At 35.5% G+C, this 14,961-nt stretch overlaps 1 long non-coding RNA gene across 1 annotated transcript in view; it reads left to right on the top strand.

Moving 5' to 3' along the window:
* The window catches only part of LOC309631332, a 639,135-nt gene extending 624,174 nt beyond the window's left edge, over window positions 1-14,961 (top strand). The window contains exon 3 of the long non-coding RNA XR_014246201.1: window positions 1-14,961. This exon is cut by the window's left edge and continues 17,342 nt beyond it. This is a non-coding gene — a long non-coding RNA (uncharacterized lncRNA).

The following is a 14,961-nucleotide window of genomic DNA, read 5'->3' as shown; positions in this document are numbered from 1 at the left end:
TCAAAGGGTACAAACTTCAAGTTGTAAGATGAATCAGATCTGAGGATCTAATATACAGCATGGTGATTACCATTAATAGTACTGTATTGTATACTTGAAATTTTCTAAGAGACTAGATCTTAAGTTTTTTCACCAAAAAAAAAAAAAAAATAGTAACTACGTGAGGTAATGGATGTGTTAACTGGATTACAGTAATTATTTCACACATATACATATATTAATTCATCACATTGTACATCTTAAATACAATTGTATTTGTCAATTATACTTCAGTAAAGCTGGAAAAAATTAATAGATAACACACTCAGAAGAGTAAAGTTTAACAAGGCAGCAAGAAGTGGAGATTTTGCCAGTTACCAAGTGTGTCTATTCCAATTATACATTCAGGAACCAAGGAAGAAAACACCAGCTGTGCTCTACGGTCCACTGTAACTCAAATTTAGGCTAAGCCTCCATCTATCACCTGGCCACCGTAAGCTCCCATTTTGATTGGTGGATCATGGTGAATATGGGGTACCCAGAAATAATATCAATTTGTAACCTGTATCTAGTAATCTCTGAAAAGTCAGGGTATTTCCTTTTCCCCAGTGTGCAGTTACTCTAGTAGTGGCCCTTTGGGAAAGGCTTGGAAGAGAATTCACAGTATATACCTGGTGGCTGTGTACAGCATCCTTCCTCAAGAGGACCTGGTCTCCCCTTCCATCAAGGAGTTCTAGGTCTGTGAACTAATTTAGGTCTAGAATTAGGTAGAAATTCATCACTATCCACAAGGTAACTGACGTCAGGTTTTCAGCCATCAGATCTTTCGGTTTTTCCTGTTATGAGTAATTAAGCAGCATTTTAGTAGGTTGCTTATCTCTTTCACTCCTAGTGACACTGTGGTCAATTAGTCAAGATAAGATATATCAGCAGGCACATCATGACTGGGGACAGATGGGAGAAACTATGAACTTAAGCAGAGGATGCTTATACACTAGTAAAAAATCAAGGTGGTATAAGCATGCTTCCACAAGGCTATACCAGATCAATCAACTTCACTGCAGTAGAAACCAGAATGAAACAATGAAGGGGCAAAACTCAGGCTAATAGAGAGTCCACCATGAGTAAATGTAAGCCCCACAACCAACCCACACACACCTAGACACTCTCCTGAAATGGAGGAAGGAAAGACCTTTGAGAAAGGAGAGAAACAGCCTTTTAGGAAGTTTGAACTTTGAATTAATTGACAATTTCCCCAAAAGAGGCTATTCTAGACAGAAGAGACTAAGTGATCTTTAATAGGCAAAATTAAGTGTACTTCTCCTCCTCCCACCCCAGCCCCACCATTCACAGGATTACAAAGAAAGATCAGTTCTCAAAATGAAAGGGTGTTACTTATTCTGGCCCAGTTGTGTTTTTAAGGTGTACCTTTTAATACAATGGCCCAGTGGGCTCAGGTGCTGCTATGCCATGGATTAAAGTGATGGGAGTTCATTGTTTTGACAGCATCTAAATTATTTTCTTAAACCCATAGCACCTTTTGACAAATAGTCCCCTCAGCCAACTAAAATTTGTTGAATTTTTTACATAGTTTTAATGTTCAGAAAAAAAATTAAAGGATTGTTTTGGTTTGCTTTCTATTTTCAGTCTCTTCTGTAACTTCACTTTACATGTAAATTTCACCCTTTAAAACAACAACGGCCTTCACTAGACTATTTCTCCTTTCTGGAAACATGTTATTCTTTCTTGTCTTCTTGGTTAAGGATTTTAAATGAAGTCACCACACAACCACATTTTCTTCATCATTAACTCTCTCTACAATCTCTTACATTTTAGATTTTGTTCCCACCCCTTCGCTGAAATAATACTCTCAAAAATCTCCATGACTTCCGAACCATCCAATCCAATAGTAATTTCTCAACACTCGGTTTTCTTGACCTCTCTACAGACTCTTATGTTATTAAGCCTACTCCTTACTAAGAGTTTGTTTCAAAGACCTGATAATTCTTCATTCTAAATATTTCTTCTCTCAAAATCTTCCTTTCCATTTTTACTGTTAGTGCTTCAGTAGAACAGCTCTCCACTGCACTATTACAGATGGTTTTCACACTGCTTCTCTCTCTCTTTTTAATCTATTTCTTTACACCACCACGAAAATAATCTCCCATTTAGGTACATCTCATATGTAACTCTTCTGTTTTGAAAAAAAAAGAAAAAATCCAAGGTTCCTGTTACCGAGTCCAAGCTCGCTCTGCTCGCTGCATGACAGGCTAATATATCGGGAGACGAGGTGCTGAGACAAGGAATTGCGACTTTTTTGGAAAAGCCGGCAAACCAAGAAGATGGCTGATTACAGTCCCCAAAAAACCATCTTATCGGGGTCTGGATGCCAGTTTCTTTTATAGAACAGAGAGCAGGGGGAAGTGAGGAAGCAAAGTAAAAAGGCCATTAGTTTTGCCTGGCTTCCAGCATCGGGAGGGGATGTGTTAATTTCTCCTTTTCTGCAGCCATTCACAGGTGGGCAGGGTCAGATTCCCTGTGAGCTGAACAAAGGCACTTTAGTTTAACATTCAGGCAGCAGGGCAGGCTTGTGTGATTATAATAACAAAAGCAATGAAAAGCAAAGGTTAAAGTCAAAGAAACAGATCCAACATGGGATCAGAACTGGCTCTTCCCTGTTACATTCCTTTCATTTATTCCCACCTATGCTATTTAAACTAAATCATAAGGAATAGTATTTCTCAATCCTGGGTGCACAGTAAAGTCGCTGAGGAGTCTTAAAAATATATGGATTCCTGACCACCTAGAGGGGTGGGATAGGGAGGGTGGGAGGGAGACGCAAGAGGGAGGAGATATGGGGATATATGTATATGTATAGCTGATTCACTTTGTTATAAAGCAGAAACTAACATACCATTGTAAAGCAATTATACTCCAATAAAGATGTTTTTTTAAAAAAAAAGGATTCCTCAGTCCCACAACAGCACTGGTAAATCAGACTCTCAGAGTGGAGCTCAGTGATCAGTATTTTTAAAGAGGTCTCCAAGTGATTCTAATGTGCAGCCAAGGTTGAGAATCAGTGATCTGGAACTAGATCAAGTCAAAGTTAGAAGATACTGTCCTCCGCTTAGGGCAGTGGTGCATCACAATCACCTGGGGAAGCTTGTTAACATTCCTGAATTTCAAGCTTAGTGAATTAGAATCTCTGGTGGAGGTTTCTGAGAACTTCTATTTTTAGCAAGCTTTCTAGGCATTCTTATTTAGCCAAAATGGTCCTGGTTTAGTGACAAGCATTGGAAACCAATCACCTAGCAATGTTTCTCAATCTTTAATGTGCATATAAATCACCTGAGAAATCTTGTAAAACTGCAGGTTTAATTCATTAAATGTAGGGTGGAACCTGAGATTCTATATCTCTAATAAGCTCTCAGTTCATGACTGTACTGCTGGTCTATGGTTCACACTTTTGAGTAGTGTTAAAGAAAAAAATATATACAATGAGATTTGTTAAAACATAATAAGGAAGACTTTATTCAAGGGGGGTGGGGGGAGACTATCAAGATGTGTACAGGGACCGCTGAGATGGGATACTGAAGTGGGGGAGAGAGACTGGGCTCAACTCTGTATACAGCTTGGGCAAGAGGGAATTTATAGCCAAAGAGTAGGGTGGGGATCAGTGGATGGAAAATTACTAAAAGGAAACTTAGGGGATTATGGAGGATTGTGGCTAAACCAACTTAATAGGATTCTTGTTTAAGACAGTCTAGGGTGATCAGATATCACCTGAGGGATGGCAGAGGATGAGGAACCCAATCAGATATCCAGGGAAAGGGATACTGATGAAATTGAGTTACCAGGATACTTGCTAAAATTGGACAATGCAGAGGAACATGGAAATACAAGAGTCAGGCCTAGTTGAAAAGAAGTTCAGAGGAGTCTGAGTAGTTTGGACAATGAGAGAATCTTTGTCAATAGCCAGCATTCAAACTATACAAACCCCATTTTTCCCTATACATATATTTGCTCCATCTTCCTTACTAGCACCATTTGCCTCTTTGCTCTGGTTATTGTAACTTTCCAAAATGTTCTTTCCTTTCTTCATGACCACACTCCACAATCCCTCCATCACTCTAGCCCCACCTCGACCTCTACCTGCTAAACCTCCCCTCTAAACTGCTAGAATATTGTCTAAACTGATCATTTTCATGCTTAATAGAGTAATAACAATTACGTAAACATTTTGTGATTCTGGTATCCCTGACTAGCTGTCTTCAGGGACTGTGCTAAGTAAATAGTAGGTATTTTTTAAATACTGGCTAATTGATTAACGGTTATTATAAGGGCCACTGTCTCCATTATTATCAGTTAATTGAGAAAATATACATTTAAAAATTACTGTACATTTGTTAATGCTTTTATATAAACTTTTATTTAATAAAATAGCACATATACACTTTAAAATAGTTTACACACAGGAGATATGAATTTGGACTGTGAACAAATAACTCAGAAACATTTAGTTAATATTCACACAAAGGTTTCTTTTATAAAAGAGAGTCAGTCATTAAACACTTTTTAAGAACAGCAAAAAACGAATTTATAAAACAAAGAGGAGATGAAGTAGGAAAAAAAACATAGATTTTCTGAGAGCAATGTGTTTGTTCTACTTTTCTTCGGGTAAGCTGATTGGCTGGAAACCATTAAAGAAAAAAAAAAACAGTCTGGGCAGTCTGCCATGGAACAGGTTGGCTAGTCATTAGTAAAAGCTATTTTAGTTACTTCTGGATTCTCTGAGAAACCTTAAGACTTTAGCTGAGCAGCATTTATGACAGGCTGCCTCTGTGCAATGTCTGCCAGAATTCTTCTGTTAACACATTAACTTTAGTTAAACTAACCTTGCACCATTTGCCCCCTCATGATTTCTCAATTCCCTAGGCAATTCCTGATCTTCATTTTAATTTGTAATAATGATTTTATGGCCCCCGATTGGGAATCCCCAATCTAAAGCACTGTCCATTTCATCTTCTTATGTGTACATTCAGTGGTTATCAACTGATCCAATAGAGTTGTCATTCTGCTACTGATATCACTCCAGGACTGAATTTCAGAAAACATCAGAGTAATTTCCCCATAATGAAAAGAATGACACTATGACAGAAAAATAACCATAACAATTCCCAAAATATTATCAGAATCCAGTTGCTACCAAATATTAGTGAAGATATACTATTTTATAATTAGCCACATGCCATTTCAGACATATCATTGTCTAACTCAGTATGGAAACTTCTATAATTCTGATTATTCCAGATTGATAACTTTGTAAATGTGATAGGCTGAGCTTAAATTTTCAAGTTTTGACGTCTTTACCTGAATGTGTAGTGTTACTAAAAATTAATTGGAATTTTTTAAAGTTATTATCAAGAGGTATAAGTACTGAGAGACAATTCTCCATGAGTCTCTTGCTTCTGAGCTTCTTGTGAGCAGAGGCACCGTCTTTTGTTCTAGGCTATCTTTTCAAGTGTATTTGTATAGTGAATAGCTTTGGTAAATAGAGATAATGTTTCTCCTGGAGCAAAGGGAAGGTTTCCTTATTGTTCATTATAAAAGATTCAGATTTCCAGGAGTTCAGGGTTTCTCTCCTGTAACACAACTCACTATGTATACAGGCATCACCTAGTCCTATTCACATCATACTGTGGGTATAGAGGCTCAGGGAACCCATACAAAAATATTGATATTCTGGCTACCACTATTGCTATAGTTAATTAAATTGTCCTTTATCTCACATCTAGTAATCACATGTCTTCAACAGCATCCATGAGATTAACTTATTAACCTGCAAATAGGGCAAAATTTCAGACTCTTAAAATTTCTTGAGAATAACAAATAAATTAGACTGAAGTAGATATATTGGTTCCTAACAGGTCACAATGAATCACCTACATTTTTCTAAAAATGGGAATTACACCAGTTGCTACCAAATATGTGATTGTAATGAAAGCAGGCTTTTCCATAAAGCACTTTGATAGCAAAGTTTAATTGTCCAAGCTAAGAAGAAACATACTGTTTCTATATAATATCAACTAAAATTTAGTATCTAATAAAAACATTTACAGAGTTATGGGAGTATTCAAGAATAAATCAAATGATTTACTTATATGTAGCCTACCTTAAAAGGATCAATAAATTTTATTCATTTTTTGTATCCATGTACTTTAAAGATACATTAGGATTCCTTTATAAGAAATTCATGAAACTTTAGAATTGGAAGGGATATGAAAGAAATCTAATATAAGTTTCTACTTTTATGAGAAGGTAATGAAGCCCAGAGAGGTAAGTAACATGACCCCACTTTTTAGCATAGTCTACAAACAATAAATGCTGGAGAAGGTGTGGAGAAAAGGGAACCCTCTTGCACTGTTGGTGGGAATGTAAATTGATACAACCACTATGGAGAACAGTATGAAGGTTCCTTAAAAAACTAAAAATAGAACTACCATACGACCCAGCAATCCCACTCCTGGGCATATACCCTGAGAAAACCATAATTCAAAACGAGTCATGTACCAAAATGTTCATTGCAGCTCTATTTACAATAGCCAGGACATGGAAGCAACCTAAGTGTCCATCGACAGATGAATGGATAAAGATGTGGCACATATATACAATGGAATATTACTCAGCCATAAAAAGAAACGAAATTGAGTTATTTGTAGTGAGGTAGATGGACCTAGATTCTGTCATACAGAGTGAAGTAAGTCAGAAAGAGAAAAACAAATACTGTATGCTAACACATATATATGGAATCTAAAAAAAAAAGGTTCTGAAGAACCTAGGAGCAGGACAGGAATAAAGACACAGATGTAGAGAATGGACTTGAGGACACAGGGAGGGGGAAGTGTAAGCTGGGACGAAGTAAGAGAGTAGCATTGACATATATACACTACCAAATGTAAAATAGATAGCTAGTGGGAAGCAGCTGCATTGCACAGGGAGATCAGCTCAGTGATTTGTGGCCACCTAGAGGGGTGGGATAAGGAGGGTGGGAGGGAGATGCAAGAGGGAGGGGATATGGGGATATAGGTATGCATATAGCTGATTCACTTTGTTATACAGCAGAAACTAACACAACACTGTAAAGCAATTATACTCCAATAAAGATGTTAAAAAATTTTAATTAAAAAGTCATGAGAGAATAGTTTTTCAGAAAATGTGTCATTTAAAAAAATATTTTTCTTTAGGAATTAGCTATATTATATCTTAATAGCACAATGGGGCAGCATTTAAATATAATATTAATTGTTTTAAATAAATAATCTTTGAATATATTGAAGTTTCATTCTATTTGAGATTTAGTTTTTAATTTTGCTTTATGTACTCCATTTTATATATGATTATCACAGGCTTCTTTAGGTAGCATTTCTTTAAATATGTTGCTTACTCAACTCAAACTTCTAGGATACATTCTCTGATATAATAAAAACAAAGATTATTATAATAGGATGCCTTAACTGTAAGAAAAACATCCTAATTTCTCACTTAATAAAACAAATCACCTGTACTTTCTAGACTTACCATTGTAAAAAGTGGTCACAAATAGGAACATAGCCATAAAACTAGGCAGAACTTGCCATCCAATAAAAATACTAATGCTTATAGAGCACTTACTATATGCTAGGTAATATCTTAAACTCATATATATAACTGATTTAAACCTAACAATAGCCTATGAAGTAGGCATTATCATCCATGTTTTTATGGATGAGAAAGCTAAGGCACAGAACATGTATAGAATTTGACCATAATCACAAAGGTTGTAAGTGGTATAGCCAGGAATTAAACACAAGAAGTCTGCCACCAAAAGCTATGTACTAAAACATGATGCTACACAGGGAGATCAGCTCCGTGCTTTGTGACCACGTAGAGGGGTGGGATAGGGAGGGTGGGAGGGAGATGCAAGAGGGAGGGGATATGGGGATATATGTACACGTATAGCTGATTCACAGCAGAAACTACCACAACATTGGAAAGCAATTATACTCCAATAAAGATGTTAAAAAAAAATGATGCTACACTATAAGCTAAACCACTATGTGACATGACTGCAGTTGTATTGTCTTCAAAATTACCTCAAAATTCATCTCTTTCTTATACAGATATTCTGCAAAGTGCCCACAGTGCCTGCCACTAAGCACTATAGAAAAACGCAATGGAATAGGATCCCAGCCTCCAGTAAACCTTCCCCTCATTATCCCCTTTACATTTTAATTTTTTTAATCTGTGCTCTTACCTTAAGTTTGTAATAATCTGGTAGCTGTATATGTAGAGTTGGCAAATAAAAAGCTGATATCATCTCTATCAATATGCACTCTTAGGATGCAGAGCCTAAGACAAAATAAAAATTGATACATAATTCTGGATTTAATCACATTTGTTAATCACAAAGTTTTATTAATAAACTCATACATACCCCACCCACCCCAGTTCCACACACAAACTTGTTCATAATCTATTCAGAATTGCCACTTCTCATCATAATGATACAGGAAACAAATTCAGTGGTAGATTCAAAGGCATATACCCAAAGAAGTTCCATTTTCACAACTATTTATTTAAAAATTCAAGAATCCTGCTTTCTACTTACTGCATTTTCTTCTGTACATCCTTGACAGCCTGTTTTATCAAGCAATGCTCCATTAGACCCAGGAATTCTCTTCTCCCTCCTAATAAAAACACTCAGTAAAATGGTAATAGATAGAAACTTGCTTAATCTATCACAGACCAAAATCCAGGGGTTTGTTGAAAGGGGAAATACTAGAACCATTCTTTTTAAAGCCAAGAACAAGACCAGGATAACCACTGTCATTACTATTTCATGTTGTAATGGAAGTATTAGTTTTAATGCCATTAAAAAAAGAAAAGGCATTTAGGGTATGTGAATTGGAAAATGCCCTAAATGCTTTCTCTTTCTTAATAACATCAAAATCATATCATCTGATATGATGTATACTTGGAAATCCCAAGAAGATCAATGGGAAAAAAAACACAAACAATAAGATAACTCAGTAAGGTAGCAGGTTACAAAATTAATATATGGAAATCAATAACTACCAAAACAACAATCATTTAAATGATATAACAGAAACTAAAATCCCATTTAACATAGCAACAAAAAAAATACAATGCTACAAATATACTTAATAAGTAATCTAACAACTTCTGTGAGAAAAAAGCCATGAACACACTTCTGAAAACCACCAATATAGACTTGAGAAAATGGAAGGCATTTTCTGGAGATATTTCATGAAGAAGAAGACTCAGTATCTGTGTTAATTCATGAATTTATGTGATTCTATTTAAATCATCAATATCTTTCTTCCTAGAGCTCATAAAATTGATTCTAAAGTCTATATGGAAAAATAAGCAAGCAAAAAATAGGGCAGGAAAACTCTAAAATATAGGAACTATGGTGGGGGAAGGTGGGCAGGAGGAGGATTAGCTGGCTCTACTAGTTATTGAAATAGTATCAAGACTCAAAAAGTAAAATAACGTGGCATTGGCATATGAGCAGTCAGACTGACCATGAAACAAAATTGAGTGTTCAGAAATAGAAAAGGTACACATAGAAATTTAATAAAAGATAAAACCAGTATTTCAAATTATCAGAAAACATGTACAGTGAGTTCTGCTGTAATGGAAAATATATGTTCCCTAAAATCACCCATTATGCAAACTCACACAATAAAAATTACAGGGCTTATGGGAAAAATGGGTTAGGGTTCAACAGTCAAAAGTTTCATCAGTAACACATAAAAAAGATAGGAATCTAATTTTTTTTTAAGTATAGCACAGTTTTATACACACTAAATGGTTAAGAAATACATAAATACTGTAATTAAAATGGCACTCAAATTTGAAAAAGACCTGAGGTTTGTTTGTGGACGTGAACTTAGGAAGGGTTGCAGCCTGTGACTCACTACGAAGTGGTAGAAGGATTATCACAATTTGTGATGTTTCACAGACTTAAATACTTGGGCTTGTTTTTCTGCCTTTGAGATGTAGGTCCTTCAAGGCATGCATTTTTAATAGATACCTGTTTCATCAAAACTATAATGTGATACACTATATAGCCCACTTCTTCAATTAACATCTGTTTTGCTGCTGGAAATTTTGTGGCTTTCTTTTTGTACTCATCGTTTCACCAGACAATTGAAGATTTTGAAAACTAGAGATGTTTAAAATCACCAATTCAACACTTAAGTAAAAAGAAGTCACTTCTGCAGGACTTGGTGATGTCTAAGGATTTGTATATAGATTATGCTTTCTCTTTGATTGTAAGAAAAGTTGTTCACAATGCAGTTTGGTCTTCATATTCCACAATCTTTCCATTTCTTCTATTTCTTTAGGTCTTTTTCTCAATGACTTCACAGCACTTGAAGTTGTTCCCACCATAAAGGTTTCTTTTATTTTTGTGGAGTCTCGATTGTCTGCAATGTGAATTCCTTTATGCCTTTTGCTTGAGTGTTATCACATACTTTCTCATTTCTTTGAAAATCTTTATTTTAGGTTTTACAGTTTTACTCTTGTATGCACTGCTTGATATTTTTGAAACAGAATGCTTAAGCATGTTTGGGATTTTAAATGAGTGGGGTGTTTTAACATAGAAAAGTTTACAAATGTGTGAAGTAATATCAAAACACACCATGTAGGATAAAACATGTGGTGAACTAAGGTAGAGAGCTGTGGTGCGTGTATGTGCTTTCGTTTTGTGTATTCCTGCATAGCATAGCTCAGATCAGCTGGGTAACTTTCTGTATACATCTGGTGTTTCTCACAGATAAAATTGTGCATAAACAAATGCAAAATTAATGTTATGTTCAAACTGCTCCCTAATACATCAATTTCATTGTAACAACTTGTATTTTCAAAACAAGTACTATACTAGAACTGACTATACTTTCTAAATATAGAGAAAGATAAAATTGTGTCTACAAAGATAAACTCCAAATGGATCAACCATCTAAATGTAAAAAATGAAACTATACAAGTACTGGGAGAAGACAAGTATAGGTCTAGAAGAACTTCTAACACTAACTCAAAATCCAGAAACAATAAAAGATTGATAAGTTCAACTATATCAAACAATTTTTAACTGTGATCAACAAATGCAAAGTCAATGAAAAAAAAACAGAAAAAAGGCTTGCAATGGGCTTAACTTAGATAAAGTCCGGAAGAACAAGAAAATGAGAAACAACCAAATAGAAAAATAGACCAAAGGATATAATAGGCATAGAAAAAGTAAATTGAATGAAACACAAATGGCTCTTAAACATATGAGAAAATGGTGGACCTGATTCATAATACACCCAAAAAATGCAGATTAAGATACCATCTCTAACTCTCAGATTGGGGATCAAAGTATGACAACACCTTCTACTGGTAAGGTTTTGAGGAAATTCGTGATGAGAAAGCAAAATAGTATAACAGATGATCATTTAAAAGATATTGTAATATCTTTTTAAAATTATGTATAAATAACACACCCAAACTATTTGTAAAACTTCATTACAAAGATAAACTGACAAAATATTAAGATAATTTGTTTGAATATACTCACATACAAAAATACATAATACATAATTTACATACTACATATATTATATTTTTATTTTCTAGCTAATATAGGATGCTAATTAAATATATGAGAAAAAATAAGCTACCCAGGCATTTAAGCTAAACAATTCTAACTAAGAAAAACTCACTAATTTATTTCCTAATCTGCTTTAGAGACAAAAACTCAACCTGCAAACCCTTATGTAGGTAATCACTTCAAGGACAGACTTTCCTGAAGAAGGGAGGTTCGTAATTATTTTTTAAACTCCAAACATGTAATTTTTAGTTGCTCAGATAAATGTTAAAATCCTCATTTGTTAAATGACATATTAGAGAGAATATATAGGTATCATTCATATATATATGAATTATATATATACATATATACACATATACATATATACATATATTTGCACACACATATATATGTACACATACACACATATATACATATATGTATAATTCAGAGAGAGGGAGAGAAAGGATATATATATCTGGAAAACAATTTTGTAAAACCTTGGCTATCAAAACGAGACAGGGGGATTGGAACCAATATGGCGGAGTAGAAGGACGTGCTCTCACTCCCTCTTGCGAGAACACCAGAATCACAACTAGCTGCTGGACACTCATCGACAGGAAGACACTGGAACTCACCAAAAAAGATACCCCACATACAAAGACAAAGAAGAAGCCACAATGAGACAGTAGGAGGGGCGCAATCACAGTAAAATCAAATCCCATAACTGCTGGGTGGGTGACTCACAGACTGGAGAACACTTATACCACAGAAGTCCACCCACTAGAGTGAAGGTTCTGAGCCCCACGTCAAGCTTCCCAGCCTGCGGGTCTGGCAACAGGAGGAGGAATTCCCAGAGAATCAGACTTTGAAGGCTACTAGGATTTGATTGCAGGACTTTGACAGAAATGGGGGAAACAAACAAAATTCAACACCCATTTATGATAAAAATTCTCCAGACAGTGGGCATAGAGGGAACCTACCTCAACATATTAAAGGCCATATACAACAAACCCACAGCAAACATCATTCTCAATGGTGAAAAACTGAAAGCATTTCCTCTAAGATCAGGAACAAGACAAGGATGTCCACTCTCATCACTATTATTCAACATAGTTTTGGAAGTCCTAGCCATGGCAATCAGAGAAGAAAAAGAAATAAAAGGAATACAAATTGGAAAAGAAGTAAAACTGTCACTGTTTGCAGATGACATGATAGTATACATAGAGAATCCTAAAGATGCCACCAGAAAACTACTACAGCTAATCAATAAATTTGGTAAAGTTGCAGGATACAAAATTAATGCACAGAAATCTCTTGCATTCCTTTACACTAATGATGAAAAATGTGAAAGAGAAATTAAGGAAACACTCCCATTTACCATTGCAACAAAAAGAATAAAATACCTAGGAATAAACCTACCTAGGGAGACAAAAGACCTGTATGCAGAAAACTATAAGACACTGATGAAAGAAATTAAAGATGATACCAACAGATGGAGAGCTATACCATGTTCTTGGATTGGAAGAATAAAAATTGTGAAAATGACAATACTACACAAAGCAATCTACAGATTCAATGCAATCCCTATGAAATTACCAACGGCATTTTTTACGGAACTAGAAAAAAAAATCTTAAAATTTGTATGGAGACAGAAAAGACCCCGAATAGCCAAGACAGTCTTGTGGGAAAAAAACGGAGCTGGAGGAATCAGACTCCCTGACTTCAGACTATACTATAAAGCTACAGTAATCAAGACAATATGGTACTGGCACAAAAACAGAAACAGAGATCAATGGAACAAGATAGAAAGCCCAGAGATAAACCCACACACCTATGGTCAACTAATCTATGACAAAGGAGGCAAGGATATACAGTGGAGAAAAGACAGTCTCTTCAATAAGTGGTGCTGGGAAAACTGGACAGCTACATGTAAAAGAATGAAATTAGAACACTCCCTAACACCATACACAAAAATAAACTCAAAATGGATTTGAGATCTAAATGTAAGACTGGACACTATAAAACTCTTAGAGGAAAACATGGGACGAACACTCTTTGACATAAATCACAGCAAGATCTTTTTTGATCCACCTCCTAGAGTAATGGAAATAAAAACAAAAATAAACAAATGGGACCTAATGAAACTTAAAAGCTTTTGCACAACAAAGGCAACTATAAACAAGACGAAAAGACAACCCTCAGAATGGGAGAAAATATTTGCAAACGAATCAACGGACAAAGGATTAATCTCCAAAATATATAAACAGCCCATGCAGCTCAATATTAAAAAAACAAACACCCCAATCCAAAAATGGTCAGAAGACCTAAATAGACATTTCTCCAAAGAAGACATACAGATGGCCAAGAGACACATGAAAAGCTGCTCAACATCACTAATTATTAGAGAAATGCAAATCAAAACTATAATGAGGTATCACCTGACACCAGTTAGAATGGGCATCATCAGAAAATCTACAAACAACAAATGCTGGAGAGGGTGTGGAGAAAAGGGAACCCTCTTGCACTGTTGGCGAGAGTGTAAATTGATACAGCCACTGTGGAGAACAGTACAGAGGTTCCTTAAAAAACTAAAAATAGAATTACCATATGATCCAGCAATCCCACTACTGGGCATTTACCCAGAGAAAACCATAACTCAAAAGGACACATGTACCCCAATATTCATTGCAGCACTATTTACAATAGCCAGGTCATGGAAGCAACCTAAATGCCCATCGACAGACGAATGGATAAAGAAGTTGTGGTACATATATACAATGGAATATTACTCAGCCATAAAAAGGAACGAGATTGGGTCATTTGTTGAGACGTGCATGGATCTAGAGACCGTCATACAGAGTGAAGTAAGTCAGAAAGAGAAAAACAAATATTGTATATTAACACATATATGTGGAACCTAGAAGATGGTACAGATTAACCAGTTTGCAGGGCAGAAGTTGAGACACAGATGTAGAGAACAAACGTATGGCCACCAAACGAGGAAAGCGGCGGGGGAGTGGGGATGATGGTGTGATGAATTGGGCGATTGGTATTGACATGTATACACTGATGTGTATAAAATTGATGACTAATAAAAAAAAATTTATTATAAAAAAAGAAGAAATGAGGATGATGTTTAACTGGGAAGAGAGAAGGAGCTTGTGATGAGAAAAGGATATGGGGGGGGTTTGAGATGCTGACAAGTATCAATACTTTCAGATTTGAGTAGTGTTTATGTAAGTATTCTCTTTTTATTTGTCACATTGACAGTTTTGTCCTGTGCACTTCTCAGTACGCATATCGTATTCTACAATTAAAAACCTGCGTAAAGAATAAAAAAAAAAAAA

This window comes from Balaenoptera borealis, assembly GCF_965194805.1.
Source record: "Balaenoptera borealis genome assembly, chromosome: 6".
Classification (NCBI taxonomy): Eukaryota; Metazoa; Chordata; class Mammalia; order Artiodactyla; family Balaenopteridae; genus Balaenoptera; species Balaenoptera borealis.
This window is presented reverse-complemented; position numbering and strand designations above follow the sequence as displayed.